The following is a 20,649-nucleotide window of genomic DNA, read 5'->3' as shown; positions in this document are numbered from 1 at the left end:
TTGCCCTACACAATACAGATTTCACGAGGGAGACCAGCATTTCTCAAATTGGGGGTCCTGACCCAAAAGGGCATTGCAGGGGGGTTGCAAGGTTATTTTAGTGGGGGTCAGAGCTGCGCGGCCTGAGAGTGGTGGCTGGAGAATGGCGGCTGCTGACTGAGGGCCCAGCTCTGCAGGCAGCAGCGCAGAAGTAAGGGCGGCAATACCATACTATGCCATCCTTACTTCTGTGCTGCTGCTGGCGGTGGCACTGCCTTCAGAGCTGGGCTCCTGGCCTGCAACCACCACTGTCCAGCTGCCCAGCTCTGAAGGCAGTGCCACTGCCAGCAGTAGCGCAGAAGTAAAGGTAGCAGTACTGCAACCCCCCCTCTCCCCAGTAACCTTGCAGTCCCTCCCAACTCATTTTTGGGTCAGAACCCCTATAATTACAACACTGTGACATTTCAGATTTAAATAGCTAAAATCATGAAATTTATGATTTTTAAAATCTTATGACTGTCAAATTGACTAAAATGGACCATGGATTTGGTAGGGCCCCCCTAGATAATGAATCTCTCTCGTGTGGTACATTTCTTTAAGGTACAAAATTGTTTGCTAAAGCATCTATGGTTTTAATTTTACCTTTCTTTTCTCATCTGCTAGCTGTAAACACAGAGAAGTTTGCAACAGTCCAGGATGTATTCAGCATGGCCATTCTGATTGCCAGGTCTTACTCTATCAAGTCTTGCAGCCAGACTGTATTGCTTGTCTGTGTAGCTTTGAAGCTCTGGTTTTCACAGAAATCCAGTTGCATAGCAGCAGGGAGTGAAATGTTGCTCACAACGATTGCCAAAATGACTCAGTGACTCTGCTTAGCGTCAGCAAAGTATTAAAACAGTATAAATTGATTTACGTCCAGTTAAGAGCTCAGTCAGGAAGTGGATTGCAGTGCATACCACCAATAACTTTGTTGCTCCAACAATAAACTTGTGTATGCCAGTAGCTAGTTAATGTGAAGCGTGTCATCTCCATGCACAACACATAGGCACTACTTTTTACATAGGATTTTTTGGAACACAAAAGAAGAGGTGCAAACTCCATTGCATAAATTATTTAAAACTGGATAGGACATGGAATGATGCTCCTCTGGCTCCAGTCTCTGTTCTTATCAGTTTAATATCTGATAGGTCCTTTATGTGAGGACTGTATATTAAATTGATTTTTGAAAAAAGGGGATGGAATAGGAGCTTGCTCTGTCCACCCCATGCATTGACCTGGTATTGCAATATCTCCCCAGGGCTGGGTGGTGGTGGTGGTGGTGGTGCGGGGGGGAATGGATCTTTTCCCTCAGTCAAACAGATCTCACTGTTAGGAAGTTTCACCCAACATTTTCTCTTCGTTACTTTCCTTTCACTTCCCCTAGTTATGCACCCTTGCACCACATTCCCTATTTGATATTTCTCTCTTTCGAGTACTTCTTCAGGATTATCATGGTCCCTTCTTTTATCACTTTTTGGGGCAAGTTTTACATTTTCACTTCTTTTAATCTTTCCTTACCTGACATCCCCTCCAGCCCCTAGTAATTTTTGTTACTCTCCCTGAACTCACTCCCATTTTTTCATATCACATGTTACTGGGCAGCTCATTTGTCAGTGTCCCTCTTCTTGTCTCTCTTTCCATTCTATACATAGAGCCTAAACATTACTGTAATAAACATTTCTATAACATAGGCCTGGCCCCAAACAGTCTGTCACTCTCTGGTAACTTCTGAATGATATAATATTCTGTGTATTTGTTCACAGTTTCCAATAATTATAGATGTCCCTTTTTGCATCCTTTTAAAGTATAAACTAAGGACATTTTTAAAGAAAAGCCAAGAACAATATCTGATCATGGCTTTAGATATGGAGAACAGATAACAATTCACATCAGCTTGTAATCTGCTAAGTAACCAAAAAATGGCCCATCTCTTTTCAGCTATTGTCTCCTGTTGGTTACAGATAAATAACAACAGTATGAGGAGATCCAATCAGGCAAGATGTCATCCAGGACATTTGGTCAGAAAGTGTTTGAATTTCAGCATCATTTAAGCCATCTAGGTATTGCAGCTTTGCTGTTAAGGGTTAAATAAAGCTCTATTCATGGAAGAACTTGTCCACATTTATGATAATGAAACCCCTGCTTTAAAAATAAAATGGGCATGTGATTAAAGCTGAGAAACCTCGCCCAGCATGCAAGGGTTAAAGAGCCTATGGGCCCAACGATTCCCATCCCGTTATACCTGCAGCCAATGCTAGGCCTGCAGGGAGGAGAAAAGGAGGGAACCTGGCTCAGTTCAGGGCTGACTGGCAAAGAGGCAGGAGCTAGTTGCCTCCCTATCTGAGGGAAGCGTCGTTAGGAACCTGACAGCCACTGGGCAAGAAGCACTGCCTCCTTGTCCAAGGGAGACTGTGGAGGAGACCAAGGAGAGAGCAAGTGAATGACTGGACATAGACACACTGTAGAGTTAGGCCTGGCCAAACTGACAGCTGTCCGCCTGGAGGCACCTGAGGGCACACCAGGATGCCAACCAAGGTCCATGAGGGAGCGCTGCTTGAGTCAAGCCACTACAAACTGTCGGACTGTAGGGTCACGCCCCAAACTTAAAGGCCAGTTGTAGGAAGTAGCCCAGGGCAGTGGACTTAGACCCTCTGCAAAAAGGGTCCATGTTTGGGGGTTGCTTTGCTCACAGCCCTGCACTAGGACAAGGTGATAGGGAGGGCCCAGGTGCCCCTACCCCACTGCCTTCAAGACTGAGGCATCACTGCCAAGGAATCAACAGCTATAAGGCAGGCATGCCAACCACTAGGCTGCTCAGCCCTCCAAGCACCCTGTTACAAGGCAAAAGAAAACTAAAATGAGATGTTCCTCCTCATAGTTATTCATTTCCATTTTGTTTTAAACTGCATAAGGTACAGAAAGTTGATACTGACACAGATTTTTGGGACAAGTTATTACAAATCCCACTTTCTTGTGAAAGGAGCACAGAGGTTATGGGAAAGTCCACTGCAGGACTTGCTTTCTCAGTCTTCATACGCAATAGCTGCCCTCATTCATTTTGGCATTTTGAAGTGGCAGTCACCACCCTTACCAGAAATCACCAGGGAGCTGTGAACTCTCATTCACATCATTCCCACTAAGAAGCATGATGTAATTTCAGATCTCACATAGCTCTGGTCACAGCTGACGTTGACAGCAAGCCTCAGAAATGGCACTGTTAGACTAGGCGCCCTTCTAAGGGCTTGTTTACGCAGGGAAGATTACTTCAAAATACATTTTAGTGCTTGAGCTAATCAAATAAAACTATTTGGTCTGGGAGCATAATGTGGTAAAATCTCATTCCATGAGCAAGTTAATGATAGGTCAGGGAGGTGTCCTATGATTCTGTAGATTTTTATGAATCAAAAGTTCAGTGGTGTCACTCTGCAGACTGGCAATGGGACTTGCTGTTCTTTCCCAGTGCCAGGTCCTCCAGTTGGTGGAAATGTTGATAATACAATGTCATTGGAAACGGGTCCAGCTGGGTATCATTTGAAAGCCCTTTCTCCCATGAATACAGTGGTACCAAACATGACATCCTAGAACAATTATGTAGATATTCATTCAAGAAAATGTTTAAAAATCAACATTTATTTAATTATGCTTTAACACAGGGATGTGTTGCTTCACAAAAAGAGACACTGCTCTTTAGTAATCCTTGGGTAATTAGCCTTGACATGTAGGACTGAAAATGTGTGTTGTGTTGTCTCTGTCTAGGGCACCACTGCTAGACGCTCACACTAGTCCTCATCTGTGCCGCACTCGCACATATCTGTGCAAGGCAGGCTGATGGTCAAACGTTTGTAGGGTGATGAGCATCTGGTCTTTGCACATGAGTTTTTGATTAGCTGAAGGATTGATTTGGAAGCTACCATATTTCACACACAACTGGTGTGATCAGTCCATCCTCCAAGCCCCAGCCATGTCCAGTAGGGGAGCGTAGTTTTGGTTGCACTCATTTATCCCAGAGCCATTCCATTGCTTGATAATTCTCTCTCCTGAGAATAGATATAAATGCACCCCTTGTTGGTGGCAATTTTTCTTTGTTTGCTTCTTGGAAAACATCCACCAGTGTAGCTCTGCAAGTGTCGTAATGTTGGTCTTCACATGGTACCTCAGCATATGAATGACTCCAGTGCATTTATGATCTCATCAGTGAGTATCTCAGCCATTCTGAGCATCTTCAGAGCGAGGAGAGAGACTTTGGATGGTGAATCAAATGCCTTTCAATGAGATTATCTGGTCTTTCCAGCCAGCCTTCCAGTAGCGTCACATCCTGAAAGGGCATGGGAACCTAGCAGTGCGGCGGCTTTTAATGTTCCAAGTGATAGGAACACCTCTTGGAGGGATATACAATAATTCTGTTCCCCAACAGTAGGCACAAAAAAAGAGTCTTGCAGAAGTCTTGGGTAGCATCTCACAGAGAGCACTAGAATATCTGTTTTGTGCAAAAATCCAGAGATTAGACATACCTCTCTGTGTGCACTGATGGCATGCAAATAATTTTAGTGTCTGCCTCCGCTTGGGAACTATGAAGACACTCTACTGAACAGTGGAAGGCAGCTGCTTCATTATGCCATGTGATGACAAAATTCTTTGACCAATTCTTTGCATGTAATAGCATTTTTCCTGCAAGGTATACCACTGACTCATCCTTTGTGCGAATTTGAGACAGTAGCTTCTTCATTGTGACAGTGGAGATGTTTGTGGAATTTTGTATTGGACAGGTGCAATACCATGGAGTCTCTTCTTTCTGGTAATATTTTTAATTGGTTCCTCTGCATATCAGACATGAGGTGGACTTAGTCATAGATCCAGTATTTTCTCTGTAGTCTCATAATGAAGTGTGCAGCCAACTCTCGGCAGGTATTAACAGTTTCTAGTTTGTCGAACATTTTACCTCAGACCTACCATCTGTGATTGCTACACTGAAAGGTCTCTGCTGGCAAAGGAACTGGACATATTTTCAGTAGGTGCTGGCTTAGGAAGACCATGCAAGATGTGTGTTAGTTTGCTCTTCACCTGGCACAGATGCATTGTTGCATCACATTTTATTATTGATTGTGGTACCACAGAGAACATGTACTTTCCTATAGTATCACATAAATCAACATCACTCTGAGATCTGGACGTGAGCAGGAGATGACTAAACAATGACCTAACTGTAATAGTCCCTGTCATCTTCACTCTGACTTTCTTCTTTGCATTTGAGCTTTAGTCTGTTCTTCTTGATTGGAGCTCATAGCTCATAGAACCTGGGATAATTCTTTAGGTTTTGAAGCCTTCATACAAGTCATGACCCACAGTATCCACTCAACTTGACATCTTAAGCTATCTCATCACTGAAGATTGCTCTCATCCTGATATTAATGATCTTTGGTCAATATGTGAGTGGGTTGCCAGTACAAATAAGCTCATTCTGTAGCTTCAAAATTATCCCTTCTTGGCATTTAACAGTCTAAATGATGGTTGGTTACTTCTGGTGAAGTCATAAACTATACCCATATCCCACAGTTCATGTTCAATAAGTTCTTGGTGTAGTGTAGTAACCCGCATAGGCTAGACTGTGCTAACTGTGAGGCGAGGCAGAGGTAATACAATGGGATCATTTTAATTTTTTTAGAACTTTATAAGGGAAAACCCCAAAACTGTACCAGGAGCAGAAATAATATAGAACATTACCAAAGACTTACTATTTTTGCTAATAAACTGTAGGTTACCAACTCATTAACATTTGTGAGCCTATACACACTGTGCAGTTAGTACCAAATGCATTGTTAACAAGAACAAAAGAGATTACTTAACAATATACTGTCATGTCAGAGGAGAATAAACATTTCCTTTCCTTGGCTGTAAGTCCAGCTCCACTCTTGCGGTCCTGTTTTTTGCTTCTGTTTGGCTTGAAGTGCTCCTTAGTTTTGATGATCCTGTGCCTGTATCTCTTTTCACCGAGTTATCCACAAGCAGGGTTTCTTCACCTAGTGGTTCCTCACTTGTCCATTAGGCAACTTTTGAACTGTATTCCATCAATAGATGTTCAACAGTCATTATCTCTGTTCATACACATCAGGTCCTTTGCGGGTGGGCTTCTCATTTACCGTTTTCAGGATCTGTTTTAATCTAAGACAGGTTTTTGATCAATTCCCTTTTTCACCACTTATTTTTCCCATCAATTTCTTTTCCCCTTGTTACTCTCTGTGGTAAGACTGTAGATTTTATTTCTCTCTACTTCCTTTCTCTCATTCCCACATCTATGGTCTCCCCCCACCCCCTGCTTCTCCTGACCTGAAACCTTTCTTACCGCCTTCTCACTTCCTAGTCTTCTTCTTTTATTCTCCTGTTCTCCTTTTATTTTATCACCTCACCCCCTAACCAGGCTCCAGTTCATTCACTGGCTCAGCATCTCAATTCTTCTCCTTTTCTAACAGCTTTTTCCAGCTGCCCCTTTGGGTGGATTTTGAGCCTCTCCCCAGCTCAAGCTGCCCTCTCCTTGGCTGCATTCTGTGCTACTGCATCGCTGCTGCTGCAGGTGGTAGAGCGAGGGTGAGGGTTACAACAGTAGCACTTGATGTGATATGTAGTGTCGTATGCATGGGTGTCTTTTGGGTCAATGCACCTGTCAAGCTGTCCTGCGGTGACCCAAGAGCATAAGCACCAACCTCATGGCAGACTGTTAGGAAACAGGGCACAAACCCCAAACTGGTTGTGTTCTATACTTAGATTTCACCAACCAAGTATCAAGTGTAAACTCCTCAGGCACTATGCCAGCCTTAACATGGAGTCACAGATAGTCCTCTTGGCTACTCCGGTCTGTCTCGCCACTGGGGTGAGCCTACCTTTGTGATAGATGGTCCCTAACACCAAGAATCACAGCAATATTCAGGTTACTCCCAGTCCCAAAGGACCAGCCACTTACCCTAGGTCATCAACACCTTAGCTCTCACACCAAAGATAATGCTTGTAGCCAGTCTGATAATAAATTATATAGAGATTTATTAACTAGGAAAAGGAAATAAGAGTTAATTACAAGGTTAAAACAGGCATACATATACACATATGAATTACAATTTTAAGTTTCAAAAGGTAATAGCTCACATAATAAACAAGCTTTAAGTGGCTTTTAGGGCTAACCCAGGCAAAGCAGCTGGGGATCCCTTGCTTATGCCTAGAAATCTTGTCTCCAAAGAGTCCAAGCAGCAATGAGATACAGTTCCTTCTTGTTAGGGGTTTTTGTTCCCCTCCTCCTATGTGCTTTGATGTGCAAATTCAGCTGAATGGAGGAATCCACTTGCATGACTTGTCTTTGGGGCAGGGGAAGAGCAGAGCAGCAAAGTCCTTTGTCCTCTTTAACATCCCACAATAGTCCGTCCGACGATGATGGGCCTTCCCTGTTGGCCAGGATGTAACACTTCTGTTGGAGACCAGCACTTTTTCACTAGTTAATGTCTCTCTCCTGTCTGGTGCTTTACACAATCACTGAGGCTTACAATACAAATAATATGCAATACGGATATTATAAGTGGGATCAATACATGCAGCAACTCACAAGCATTCAATAAAGTCTAAACACATTCCTATAAACCTAACACCTATTTTAACAATACTAACACATGCATCAGCCAGGCTGATGCTAGCTATGTATTTGTCAGTGTTCAGTTGAGACATGGGGACCGTGGCATGAACTGGCGCCTGGTCTGCCAGCGTCACAGCACTCGTTTACTTTCCATGCAACGTTCTCACTAAGAGTGACTGCTCCATACAGTTTCTCACCTGGCTCATGTGTGGAAATTGTGCTTAAGGGATGCCTTTGGGCTTCAGGTTTACCACAAAAGAAGCGAGTGTTCTTGAAATGCATGCCACGGGACCTAGAATAAGGAAAGTCTTGCCCACAGTTGGCACTTCTCCCAGCATCTCCAACTTCTTCCTGAAGCTCAATGTAAGACTAAGGTAAAAACAAAGTTTTTGTAATAAATTATTGTTGGACTGTAATTAATTTTGTTATGCAATGTATGTCATGGAACTATGTGCATACTGTTTGTGGATGGATTCCAGTCATTTGCCTCATCACAACTCTTTTGGCACAATAAACGAAGCCGATAATCAATACCACTGAACCGCTTCTTTTTCGGCCAATAATGGCAAATCAACTTGAAGAGCTCCTGCCTTCCATTTATGGTAATCTGTAACTTTAAAAAAAATTAATCAGGTCTCATGTTCTGAGCATCAAATAATAACACAGTGCTCAGTCAAGGGCCACCATTTAACTTGGTGAGGGCTGCATGTTTGACATGCCTGTGTTAAAGTATAATTAAAAGAGATTTTAAAGCATTTTTCTGAAATAAATATCTATTGTCCTAGGTTTGTCATGTTTGGAACCCTGTGCTCATGGGAAAAAGGGCTTTTGAATGATACCCAACTCAACCCATTGCTGTTGACATTGTATTATTTAAATTTCCGGAGGAGGTGGAGCTGGGAGCAGGGGGGAAATAGCAATTCACACCAGCCACACTGCAGAGGGTGACACAAATGAAATTATGATTCTGTGGATTTTTATGAATCAAATGTCACCTCCCTGACCTTTCCCTCACTAACTTGCCCACAGAATTACACCTCCTCCAGACTAATTCTGAACGCTGTGCATCGCAACTGCTTTTTTTTATGCTGTTTTATGCTTCCCTTGTAAATCATTGAGTCCACACAGCACTGCGCTTTTTTGAAATAAGTGCACAGCATTATGGGCAGACGTTCACTGGTGTAAATTTCTGCCACTAAGCTCTATGCATTCTGGGATTTTTCTAATCATGCATTGTGGGATACCTGTATTGTGTTCATGCACCATTAGCTAACTGGCACACAGTTCCTTTGACAGGCATACAAAATGACTCTGAAGTACTGGCTCTGTGTATCTGTCTGGTTCTCCATTCCTATGAGCAATCTAACCAAAGATAATACATGGTGTAAGAAGTGGGATAAAGTACAAAAAATTATACATTAAAAAAAGCTTAAAAATATCGGTACAGTAACCTTCTGCAGGTAACTCTGCTTATTGATTAATGCTCCTGGGCTTTTTAAAAAACTGTTTTGTCTAAACTGGGGGAGAAAAGGGGACTGGTACCAGGATAGTAATCTGGATATGACCTTCCAAAATATGAAACGAAACTAAAATACTGTAATGAAAAACAGTACAAATAGATGCTTCACAGGCAGCAGTTGGAGAAGCATTGTTGCAGGAAGGCGCTCTATTTGCGTATGGATAAGAGCACTGATGCAACACAGCAAAATTATGCTCATGTAAAAAAGGAATTATTTGCTATTGTCACTGGATGTCAAAAATTTAATCACTACCTATATGGATGCAAAATAAGAGTTGAAACTGATCACAAACCTCTGGAGAACATTCTTCAGAAACCTCTAGCTTCTGCACCACTAAGACTTCAGCACATGATCTTAAAGTTACAAAGGTATGATTTGAAACTGGAATACAACCCAGGAAGAGAAATTCCTGTATAGCAGATTTTCTCTCTCACAATTTTGTAGAGGGACAAGATACCAAAAAAAAAAAAAGGTGGGGAGGAGGTGAGGAAAACTTGGAGGAACAGGTGCACATGATATTACACCAGTGTCTACAAGAAAGCTATCGAAAATAGTGAGAGACACAGAGAGGAAATGCAATTAATCTTTTATAAACTAGAATAAAGTCAGGATGCCCTGGTCAAAAACAAGTTCTCATAGCTATCAGCAATGTTTGGAATAAAAACACAGTGTTGAGTGTGAAGAATGGACTAATGCTGAAAGGGAAGGAAATAGTGATTTCAAAGAAAATGCACCCAAAGATCCTGAAAAAGATCCAGGAGGGACTCCTTAGTATGGTAGTTTGCAAAAGACGGGCAAGAGACATGCACAAATAGAAGAAATGGCCAGAGATTGGTACTTTGCACAAATGCAACAGACACAGAACTGCAAAGAACCAATGACAACTCATGACACACCTAGCACAGCCTGGCAGCAATAGACAACTGATCTATATGAACACAAAGGAAACCACTTTCTGCTGATTACAGTTGGTTTTTCAAAGTCACTCAATGGTTCAACATGCTAGTCAGCACAGTACTCAATCCCACAAACGCAATATTTGCCAGGGATGGTATTTGTGATGAGCTCACTTCAGATAATGGACCACAATAGATACCTGGAGAATTTTGAAGACTTATAAAAGATTGGGGTTACATACTCACAGATGGGCAGTCCCTGAGTGGATCTCCATTTCTGTGAGCAGTCTAGCCAAAGAGAATACCGTACTGGAAGCCACTGGAATTCTGGACAAATTTCAGCGATTCCCCTCCTATCACCCCATCATTCATCTGGCTTTTGGGAGCCAGCTCCATTTCCAAACTGCTGTCAGGCTCCATGGAAGAAACACTGCTGAGGGCTGCAATCCTGCCTGTTGTTAATGCAAACAAACCAATACACATGTGGGCCTGGTAGGATAGGACAGTGCTGCAGACCTGGGATGACCACCAGTGGGAACAAAACTTCAGGATGCGGATGACTGGAGAACTGTGTGGAGCTCACCTCAGAGCTGCAGTGATGGCACACCCACACGAAAAGAAGCATGGTGATGATCAAGAAAAATGTTGATGAATTGGAGAGGGTTCAGAGAAGAGCCACAAGAATGACTAAAAGATTAGAAAATGTGCCCTACAGTGATAGACTTTCAAAGAGCTCAATCTATTTAATTTGACAAACAGAAGATTAAGGGGTGACTTGATCAGTCTAGAACAGGGGTGGACAAACTTTTTGGGCCGAGGGCCACATCTGGGTGGGGAAATTGTATGCAGGGGCGGGGGTTGGGGTGCAGGAGGGAGTATGGGATGTGGGAGGGGGTGTGGTGTGCAGGAAGGGGCTCAGGGCAAGGGATTGGGGCACAGGAGGGGTGCAGGGCATATGAGGGAGCTCGGAAGGGGGTTGGCGTGCAGGAGGGGTGCTGAGTGCGAGAGGGGGCTCAGGGCAGGGGGTAGGGGTGCAGGAGGGGTGGGAGGTGCAGGCAGAGGGCTTAGGACAGGGAGTTGGGGGGCGGGGGGCAGGAGGGGTTCGGGCTCCGGCCCGTGCCACTTACCTAAAGCGGTTCTGGGGTGGCAGCGGTGTGAACCGGGGCCAGGGCAGGCTCCCTGCACGCCTGCCCTGGCCCCACGCTGCGCCGTTCCGGAAAGCACTGTGGCCCCTGGGGGAAGGGGGGGGTGGAGGGCTCTGCATGCGCTGCCCTTGCCACGCCTCCAGGTACCTCCTCCAAAGCTCCCATTGGCCATGGTTCCCCGTTCCCAACCAATGGGAGCTGCGGGAGGCAGTGCCTGGCGGCAAGAGCAACACATGGAGCCCTCTGCCCCCCCCGCCCCTGGGGGGCTGCAGAGAAGTGGTGCCGGCCGCTTCTGAGATTGGTGTGGGGCCTGCAGCACCACGGGGGACAATCCCACAGGCCGGATCCAAAGCCCTGAGGGGCCGGATCCGGCCCGTGGGCCGTGGTTTGCCCACCCCTGGTCTAGAAGTACCTGCATAGGCAACAAATATTTAATAATGGCCTCTTCAGTCTAGCAGAGAAAGGTGTAACATGATCCAATAGCTGGAAGTTGAAGCTAGATGATTTGTTTTGCCTTATTTCCAGTCTGAATTTAAAAGTGAGGGCAATTAGCCACTGGAACAATTTACCAAGGTTCATGGTGGATTCTCCATCATTGACCATTTTAAAAATCAAGATTGGATGTGTTTCTAAAATCTCTGCTCTAGGAATAATTGTGGGGAAGTTCTCTGGTCTGTTCTATACAGGAGTTCAGACTAGGTGATCACTGTGAGGGGTTAGATCACAGGACCCCCCTTGGGAGCTGCCACCCAATGTGCCAAGACTACTTCTGCCCCTGCTTTCCCTGCCAAGCTCGGGTCCCCAGCACCCTGTCCTGCTGAGCCCGATACACCCATGTGCTCCAACACAGACCCAGGGTCTGAATTACTTCACTGAAAGCAGCTTACAGAAGGTTCTTATCTTTAACACTCAGATGCCCAACTCCCAATGGGGTCTAAAACCCAAATGAATCCGTTTTACCCTGTATAAAGCTTATAAAGGGTAAATCATAAATTGTTCGCCCTCTATAACACTTATAGAGAGATGCACGACTGTTTGCCCCCCCAGGCATTAACATATACTCTGAGTTAATTATTAAGTAAAAGGTGATTTTATTAAATACAGAAAGTAGGATTTAAGTGGTTTCAAGTAGTAACAGACAGAACAAAGTTAACTACCAAGTAAAATAAAATAGAACATGCAAGTCTATGTCTAATACAATAAGAAACTGAATACAGATAAGATCCTCACCAGTTCCAGACTGCTTCCTTTTACAGACTAATCTCCTTTTAGTCTGGGTCCAGCAATCACTCACACCCCTTGCAGTCACTGTCCTTTGTTCCAGTTTCTTTCAGGTATCTTTGGGGGTGGAGAGGCTACCTCTTTAGCTAGCTGAAGACAAAATGGAGGGGTCTCCCCTGGGCTTAAATAGACTTTCTCTTGTGGGTAGAGACCCACTCCTCTCTCCTATGCAAAGTCCAGCTACAAAATAGAGTTTTGAGTCACCTGGGCAAGTCACATGTCCATGCATGGCTGAGTTCCTTACCAGCCAAGCTATATTCCTGGGAAAGCCCAGATGTGGATTGGTGTCTCCAAGTTCATTGTTGGCTTAAGTGTTTCTTGATTGGGCACTTATTGAGAATAATCTTTTCTCAGGAAGCTGACCAACTGCTTCACTATAGCCTATTTAGAGTCAAACAAGTATGCAGCCAGTATTCATAACTTTGAATACAAAAATGATGCATGCATTCAAATAGGATTAATAGATTCAGTAGATCATGACCTTTACAGAGATATGTTACATGGCATATGTAGCATAAAACATTCTAGTTATATATACATTCATAAGCATATATCCATAAAGCCTTATGGGTGGCACCGTCGCAATCACAATGGTCCCTTCTGGCCTGAGAGTTCCCCTCAGGGTTGAGAAACATGTGGCCATCACCATCTGGAAGCCTGGCCACCTCCAATTGCCACTAGTCAGTAGCTAACCAGTTTGGTGATGGTACATAGTGTCAGGGCTGCTGTCATGGAGGCATGTGTTGTAGGTGGAGAAGGGAAAAGGGGCTCCCGGTATTCTCAAAGCACTGCAGGATATGGCTAGATGGGGTGCTGGCTATAAACATCGATAGTATCCCAACGTTCTCCAGCAGGACTCTCTTTGTCTCTAGCAGCTGTACCTGCATGTCCTGTTCTTTGTCTATGTGCTCCCTTGAGAGCGTCTGGGACTGTTCCCTGGCACCATAGTGAAAGAAACTTTCCCTCCACTCCTCCAACTTCTGCTCCCTCTGATGAAATATAGGCACAAGGTCAATGAATAAGTTGGCCCTCATCCTCTTTCTCTTCCCTTGGAGTTTGCCAGGCATTCAGCTGCTATCCATGAGGGCCACAGCATGACAGGTGCTAGGGGGCCAGAGAAACAGCACATATAGTTCTTGTCCCAGTTTTCATCTCCTTGCAAATGTTACTTTCCCCTCAGTTTTGGAATGCCATTGCCATCTGTTCTTCCCAGTCTGGGATGCGCTTGCGAAGAAAAGATGCTTTCCATCATACTTCTCTCTTGCATATGACTCCTGTTCCAATGCAGGGTGGGTGATGGACTGGGGTCAGGTTAGTGATTGCACATGCATGCTGCAGGCTGTCCTGACATTAGGGACAAACCTCAGAGTAACAATCTCCAAGAGGCAAATAAGGGTCTTGTTCAAGGATTACATCTACACTTGGAGTTGGGGCTGAACCATGTAGTGTGTATATACCTCACAGGATTCCTATCTCATTACTTCAAAAAGTGGAAACTGAGTTAAAGGCCTGGTCTACAATAAAAAGGGGGTTCGAATTAGGGTACGCAAATTCAGCTACGTGAATAGCGTAGCTGAATTCGAAGTACCCTAATTCGAACTACTCACCCGTCCAGACGCGGCGGGGTCGAACTCCGCGGCTCCCCCGTCGACTCCACCACAGCCGTTTGCAGTGGTGGAGTACCGGAGTTGACCGCGGCGCTTCCGGAGTTCGAACTATCGAGAAGTCAGACGCGATCAGACGCGATAGTTCGAACTCCGAGAAGTCAAACTCACCGCGTCGACCCGGACGGTAAGTGTAGACTAGCCCAAAGAGAATGGAGCACATTGGCATAATTGAGAAAATTTGTGAGCCAACGCCATGGTGTGCTGCAATGGTACTGGTTATAAAGAAAGACAGAAAAATGCAAATCTGTGTGGCTCTTAAAAGACTTAATGAAGCAGTTGTGAGAGAAAAATATATCCTCCCAACACTGGATGGCTTCCTCCCCAAAGTGAAAGAAGCTACAATATTCTTCAAGTTGGGTGCCTTGAGGGGATTCTGGCAAACTCCTTTAGTCAAAGAAAGTTCTAAACTGACTTCATTTATCACACCTTTTGGGAGATTTTGCTTTCGGAGACTACTTTTTGGGATTTTTTCAAACAAAGATGGCAGAACTGTTTTTGAATACAAATGGAGTTGTAGTTTTCATGGATGATCTGATATATGGCTCTCCAATGGAAGAACACAAAAACCTCCTCAATGATTGAAAAGGAATGCCTGACAAGTGTATGGGCATGTGAGAACTTTTACAGCTATATGCATGGACTGGATTCATTTACATTGATAACAGACCATAAACCACTTGTAACCCACATCAATGGAAAAGGCTTGGATCAAGCACCACTGAGATGCCAATGTCTATTGCTAAGGTTAATGCAATTTAACCCAATTGCTAAATATGTTCATGGGAAAAATTTGGTAGTAGCAGACACTCTGCCACAGAGCCAAGCATTGCATTCAACTTCCCGCGAGCTCAAAGATGATGTAAAGGCATACGTGGATGCTGTGGACACATACGCACCAGTGTCAGAAAACAGACTACTCCAGCTACAAAAAGCAAACTCGACAGACATACAACTTCAGGAAGTTCTATGTTTATATTTGGGGCGGCTGGCCCAAGTATCTAAAGGATACTAAAGAAGTGAAAAGAGACTACTTTGCGGTGCATGGACAATTAAATGAGTCAAATGGAATCATGAATAAAGGCAACTGCATCATAATTCCAAATGAAATGAGAGGTGAAATCCTAAACCTCATCCATGAAGGACATCAAGGATTAACTAAATGCCATGAATCGCCCAACCGGTCAGTGTGGTGGCTGGGCATCAGCAAGGACATAAAGAATAAAATATCTGCATGTGAACATTACAAAACTAACAGACCAACCCAACACAAAGAACCTTTAATAACACCTCTACCAGGTAGACATTGGAAAAGACTAGTTGTAGATTTATGCAAATTCAGAAGACATCATCATAGGTGCTGGAACTAGGAGCCCTAGGGGTGCTGCCACACTCCCTGGCTTGAAGTAGTTTCCATTATATCCAGGGTTTACTGTTTGGTTCAATGGCTCTCAGCACCCCCACTATAAAAATTGTTCTAGCACCCCTGGACATCATCACTATTTTCCTACATATACAGAAATAATGTATTTGAAAGACATAATATGCTGCAGTGTTACTGAGAAACTGAAGTGCACTCTTGCTCACTTTCGTATTCCAGAACAACTAGTGACGGACAATGGAGCAACAATTCACTGCAGCAGAATTTAAGTAATTCCAAACAGTAGTATGATCAAAATCATATTTTAACAGTCCACATTACCCACAAGCAAATGAAGTGGCTGAGGGAGCTGTACAGACAGCCAAGAAAATGCTACAGCAGGAAGATCCATTCTTTGTTCTTCAGAATTACACAACCCCAGTAGCAGCTACTGGATATAGTCCAGCACAACTCCTCATGGGAAAAGAACTCAGAACTACTGCTCCAGCTTTGGAAAAGAATCTATCTCCAAAGTGGCCAGACATGGCGAGAGTAGCCAAATTGGATAAAAAGGCTAAAAGAGCCTACCAACACGTTTACAACAGACGTGACTCAGTTGGAGAACTGCCAACTCTAGAACCTGGTGACCATGTTCCTGTGAAATTGGACAGAGAAAAAAGATGGACAGCTCCAGCTGTGGTAAAGAAAAAAAATTCAGCACCCAGATCATGTGTGACTGAGACCAACAGTGGAGAGTCCAACAGACAAACTCTACAGATGGCAGAACAAGAAGATGACTCTAGGATTCCAAACTGACCACAGCCAGTTATTGCGACTAATGAGCAGTCAGATGACCAAGTTGTTCTGTATTCAGGTTATGTAATTAGAAAATCAATACGATTCAGAGACACTTAACAGACTGATCCGTACTGAACTTGAAAGACATTGTGATAGTGTAAATATAAATGGAAGGAATGTAGAACTTAAAGGGGGAGAAGTAATGGAATGCTAAACAGCAATATACCAGCCAGCCACTAGATGGCACTGTGTGTAAAATACCTTATTTAAACATACCTCAGCTGCAGGGGCAGCTTCAGGCACCAGTGCAGCAAGTGCATGCCTGGGGTGGCAAGCCGGGGGGGGGGGGAAGAGGGGAGGGCAGGTGGCCTGCTGGTGGTTGTGAGTGCGGCAGTCAGGGAGCCTTCGGCGGCGTTTCTGCGGGAGGTCCGCTGGTCCTGTGGCTTCAGCGGCAATTCGGCAGTGGGTACGCCAAAGGTGCGGGACTGGCAGATCACCCGCAGAACCGCTGCTGAATCTGCATGACCGGCAGACCTCCGGCAGAAATGCCCCTGAAGGCTCCCTGACTGCCGTGCTTGGGGTGGCAAAAAACATAGAGCCGCCCCTGCTCAGCCGTACCTGGCAGATCATTAAAGGATCCAGTGATGGTGTGTGTATAGCTGGTGTGTGTATAAGTGAGCTCTGAACCTAGGCTACATCTGGTTCAGAGTACACAACAGAGGCGTGCAGAAAAGCCATGTCAGTGAATGCCTCCCTGGATTCAGCAGCTGGAAAGAAAGGGGAGATGAAGCTGTATGTGTCCAATCTGACCTCTGGCGGTCACCAGTGATTCTCCATGTCTCTCCAGTGATGAATGAACTCACCATGCTATGGGCATAAGAGACATGCCTAGTCTGCTTGACCAGCCAGAGGCCAAGAGGATTGTGTTGTTTTCTGACACATCCCTGACTGTTCCCACAAATCTTAGCTGCTGCAGCTTCCTGCCATGGGTTGGTGCAGCTGTGGCTTCATGCCCTTCTGCAGTCTGCCGCCTCCTGCTGCACTGTGTGAGTGCTGTAGAGTGAGACACACTCCTTGGCAGGTACATTCACTCCGGATGCAGCACATATACAAAAGCGAGGTGGCGGCGACTGGTAGGAGCAGGACATGCAGCTGTCTCCACACTGACCCCAAGTGCAGGAGGAGGAGACCTTACCTGACCCCAAGAGGGTCTGGTTCTTTTCCCATCTGACCCAACCCAGATCTGACACTTGTCGGGTTCTACCTTATAGTTTGGTGGGCACAAACAAAATGAAAGTGTATGTCATGGAGAAGAAAGGAACTTGCGTTGTGATTCCTTTGGGGCATCTTTTCTGGGTAAGTGAAGGTACTTTGCATGCATTGTTTGAGAAGTGCAACCTCAACTCTGCTGTTTTTGGGGTTCTAGCATTGGAGAGTTATTTTGTTTTTAATGTTAACATTTCTTAAAGGTGATATGCACTCTGACACTCAGGCTGACAAGTACCTGCAAAACTAGCTTCACCTTGGTGAGGTCTTTTGTGTGAGAATGGAAGCATGAGCTAGACTAGGCTGTTCTCTATTGACTGAGGAAAGGGGCAACTATGGGATGAAATAAAGACATGCACAAGCTGTAAAATTTGAATCTGAGCTTGTTTGGCTCCTACAGGAGATGGAAACTTACCTCCAAGTCCCAAACCAGGTCAGAACTTTCTGAAATTATGGGAAGGCTGGTGTTTGCATGGAGGATTTAGGGTTAGGACCCTCTCTGGTGTGAATGGCAATGGATGAGGCATTTGAAAGGTCTTATTGGATGAAATAATTGATGAGAGAGGCTCTTCTTTCCCTTAGTCATAGAGCAGTTTTGGGTTTCATCACTGAGTCTCATGACTGTCATCATGAATACCACTCCTTACTGTTACTGTGGGGTGGCAGGATTCATTCTAAATGTCTGATTTAGGCAATGTCCATTTACCCTTGTTTGGTCTGGCCCCAACTGCTGTCACATTGGGTCTGTGTCTGTAATATTAAGGATGTGCAGCTTTTGTATGTTCAAATGAACGGAGCAACACACTAACTCTGAAAGATAAGCTAATCATTTGCAGATAGGCTAATCAGCAACAGCTGTCTGTGATGTTGGATTCTGAATTTAACGGGTAGACCAGGGAATAAAAAACCTACAGAGGCGGGTGAGTAGAATTGGCTTAGAACCAGACAGACTCTTAGCCAGAAACTCAAAACTGAACACAAGTCTTGTCTTTTATGTGGGGCTGGACACAGGCCATTTCTCTTCCTGTCACTGTTGTTGATGTCAGTCATCTTTTGGTGCCTCTGACCTTCCTGGTGGCAGCTAGTTCTGGAAATAGAGGCGCTGGAATAACATGACATCATGTGACACTAGTATTTCTGAGCTAGCCGGAAGCAGGGAGTAGGGAATTCTCACCAGAAAGTCAGTTCAGGCTCATTTCAGCACCAGATGATTTCTGTGCAGGTTGGCTCAGATCATTGTGTCTGGATTTTTTTTTTTTAACTGACACTCTGATCATTTTAGGTTCACCCAAAGTCTCACACATCTGCCAGCACTTGGTAGATGCAATATCAGTTACCCAACCAGGGGCGGCTCTATGTATTTTGCCGCCTCAAGCACGGCAGTCAGGCTTGCCTGCGGGAGGTCCGCTGGTAACACGGATTCAGCGGCGTGCCTGCGCGAGGTCCACCGGTCCTGTGCCTTCGGCGTACCCACCGCCGAATTGCTCCCGAAGCTGTGGGACCAGCGGACCTCCCATAGGCATACCGCTGAAAGCAGCCTGACTGCTGCCCTCACGGTGACTGGCAGGCCACCCCCCATGGCTTGCCGCCCCAGGCACGCGCTTGGTGTGCTGGTGCCTGGAGCTGCCCCTGTACCCAACTGAACTGCAGATCCAGTAGTGAGCAATGGGCAACTCTCCTGGATGTTCTAGGATTGAATGAATCCTGCTCTGCAAGCAGTAGGAGACCCTACTGAGTGGGAAGGATGGTGGAATGGCTACTCTAGCTCAGCCAGACTCCCTGTGTGACCCCTCATGGTGTCTGTGCCCTTGGTTCAGTGCCCACTTGGGATCTTCCACTCAATTACACAGACCAGATTACTTCAAACACACACCCCTGTTCATGGGCCTGGTTTATTAACTCTCTTTGCCAAATACAAACCACTTCTTTAGTATCTCAAGTGCACACACTCTCGAGGGCAGCACCTGGTCATACTCTGTTCATCCAACCATCCATCAACCCTGTACAGACCAGATTTGAATGGCAGAGGTTCCGACCTGATGGCAAGAATGAACTGACCTTTGAACCCTGCAGTGAACACTGAACCCCAACATGAGGAAGTTTAAAAATGCTCAGCTTGCTTTTGGGTTCCACCTCCTGCCTGAGGAAGAGCTGACATTTCCCAGCCTGGTGTTCTTTATTGAATGTATACACCCTGATGTAATATCCCTGAGTCAATGGCTGCAGGCTGCCCAGTGCAGTTCAAGAGGCCCAGAAGGGAGACCGTCCCTGCCTCAGAGTGTTCATGAGCTAAAAAGGCTGGCACAGAATATATATACAGGAAACCCAGTTTGCTGTTGATGTTGGCTCAAAAATTCATAGATTCCAAGGCCAGACGGGACCATTGTGATCATCTAGTCTGACCACACAGCCCATAGGGCTGCCCTTTCTGTGCTACAAGGCTCACTGCTTGGGGGCATTGTGGAAGGAAGTGGGTCTTTGGGGTGGACTTCATGTGGCTTAGCAGAAAGGGCCTGGGAGTGGGCATCGGAGTAGCATGCTAGGAAGTGGAGAAGGGGGATTGGGAGAAGGAAATGAAGCGGCACAAGACATCAGTGGCTAATTGAAGGCACTGGGAAAAATGCAGTGAGAGCTGAGAGCAGAGAAGGAAGCTGGAGTGCAGTTGTGCAGGTGTTGAATGTGCAGTGGAACACATGCAATGCATAAAGGGGTGCGGATTGCAGTCTCCTCATTGGGACCCTGTGCAAAAGAGTGGGGAGTTAGGCCAGGCTGGCCAGCCCAGGGGTCTGCACCAGGACAGAATACGGGCAGATATGAATGTAGTATGGGCAAATGCTAGTCTCTCCATAGCTGAGATTGAAATCAGGGCTCCATTATAAATCCTACTTTCCCTGCACCTATAACCGTGGATGGAAAACTTCTTCTAACCTAAACTGTCATGTGGCTACTCTCAAACATTAGTAGCATTTCTCTGGAAAGTTTGGAGTAAATTGATGAATGGATTTGAGTTACAGAATGTTGAGAATGACCCTTTTAGAACGTTTAAATCATAATGTATGATTTTGGGGGGTCCCTGTAGCTTAAAATTG

At 45.1% G+C, this 20,649-nt stretch overlaps 1 pseudogene; it reads left to right on the top strand.

The window, feature by feature from the left end:
* The first annotated feature begins 1,113 nt into the window (after positions 1–1,113).
* LOC123375222 lies at positions 1,114–1,293 on the top strand (annotated as a pseudogene).
* The last annotated feature ends 19,356 nt before the right edge of the window (positions 1,294–20,649 follow it).

Source organism: Mauremys mutica, chromosome 7 (genome assembly GCF_020497125.1).
Source record: "Mauremys mutica isolate MM-2020 ecotype Southern chromosome 7, ASM2049712v1, whole genome shotgun sequence".
Taxonomy (NCBI): Eukaryota; Metazoa; Chordata; order Testudines; family Geoemydidae; genus Mauremys; species Mauremys mutica.
Note: the sequence above shows the minus strand (reverse complement) of the source record. Positions and strands in the feature narration are given on the sequence as shown.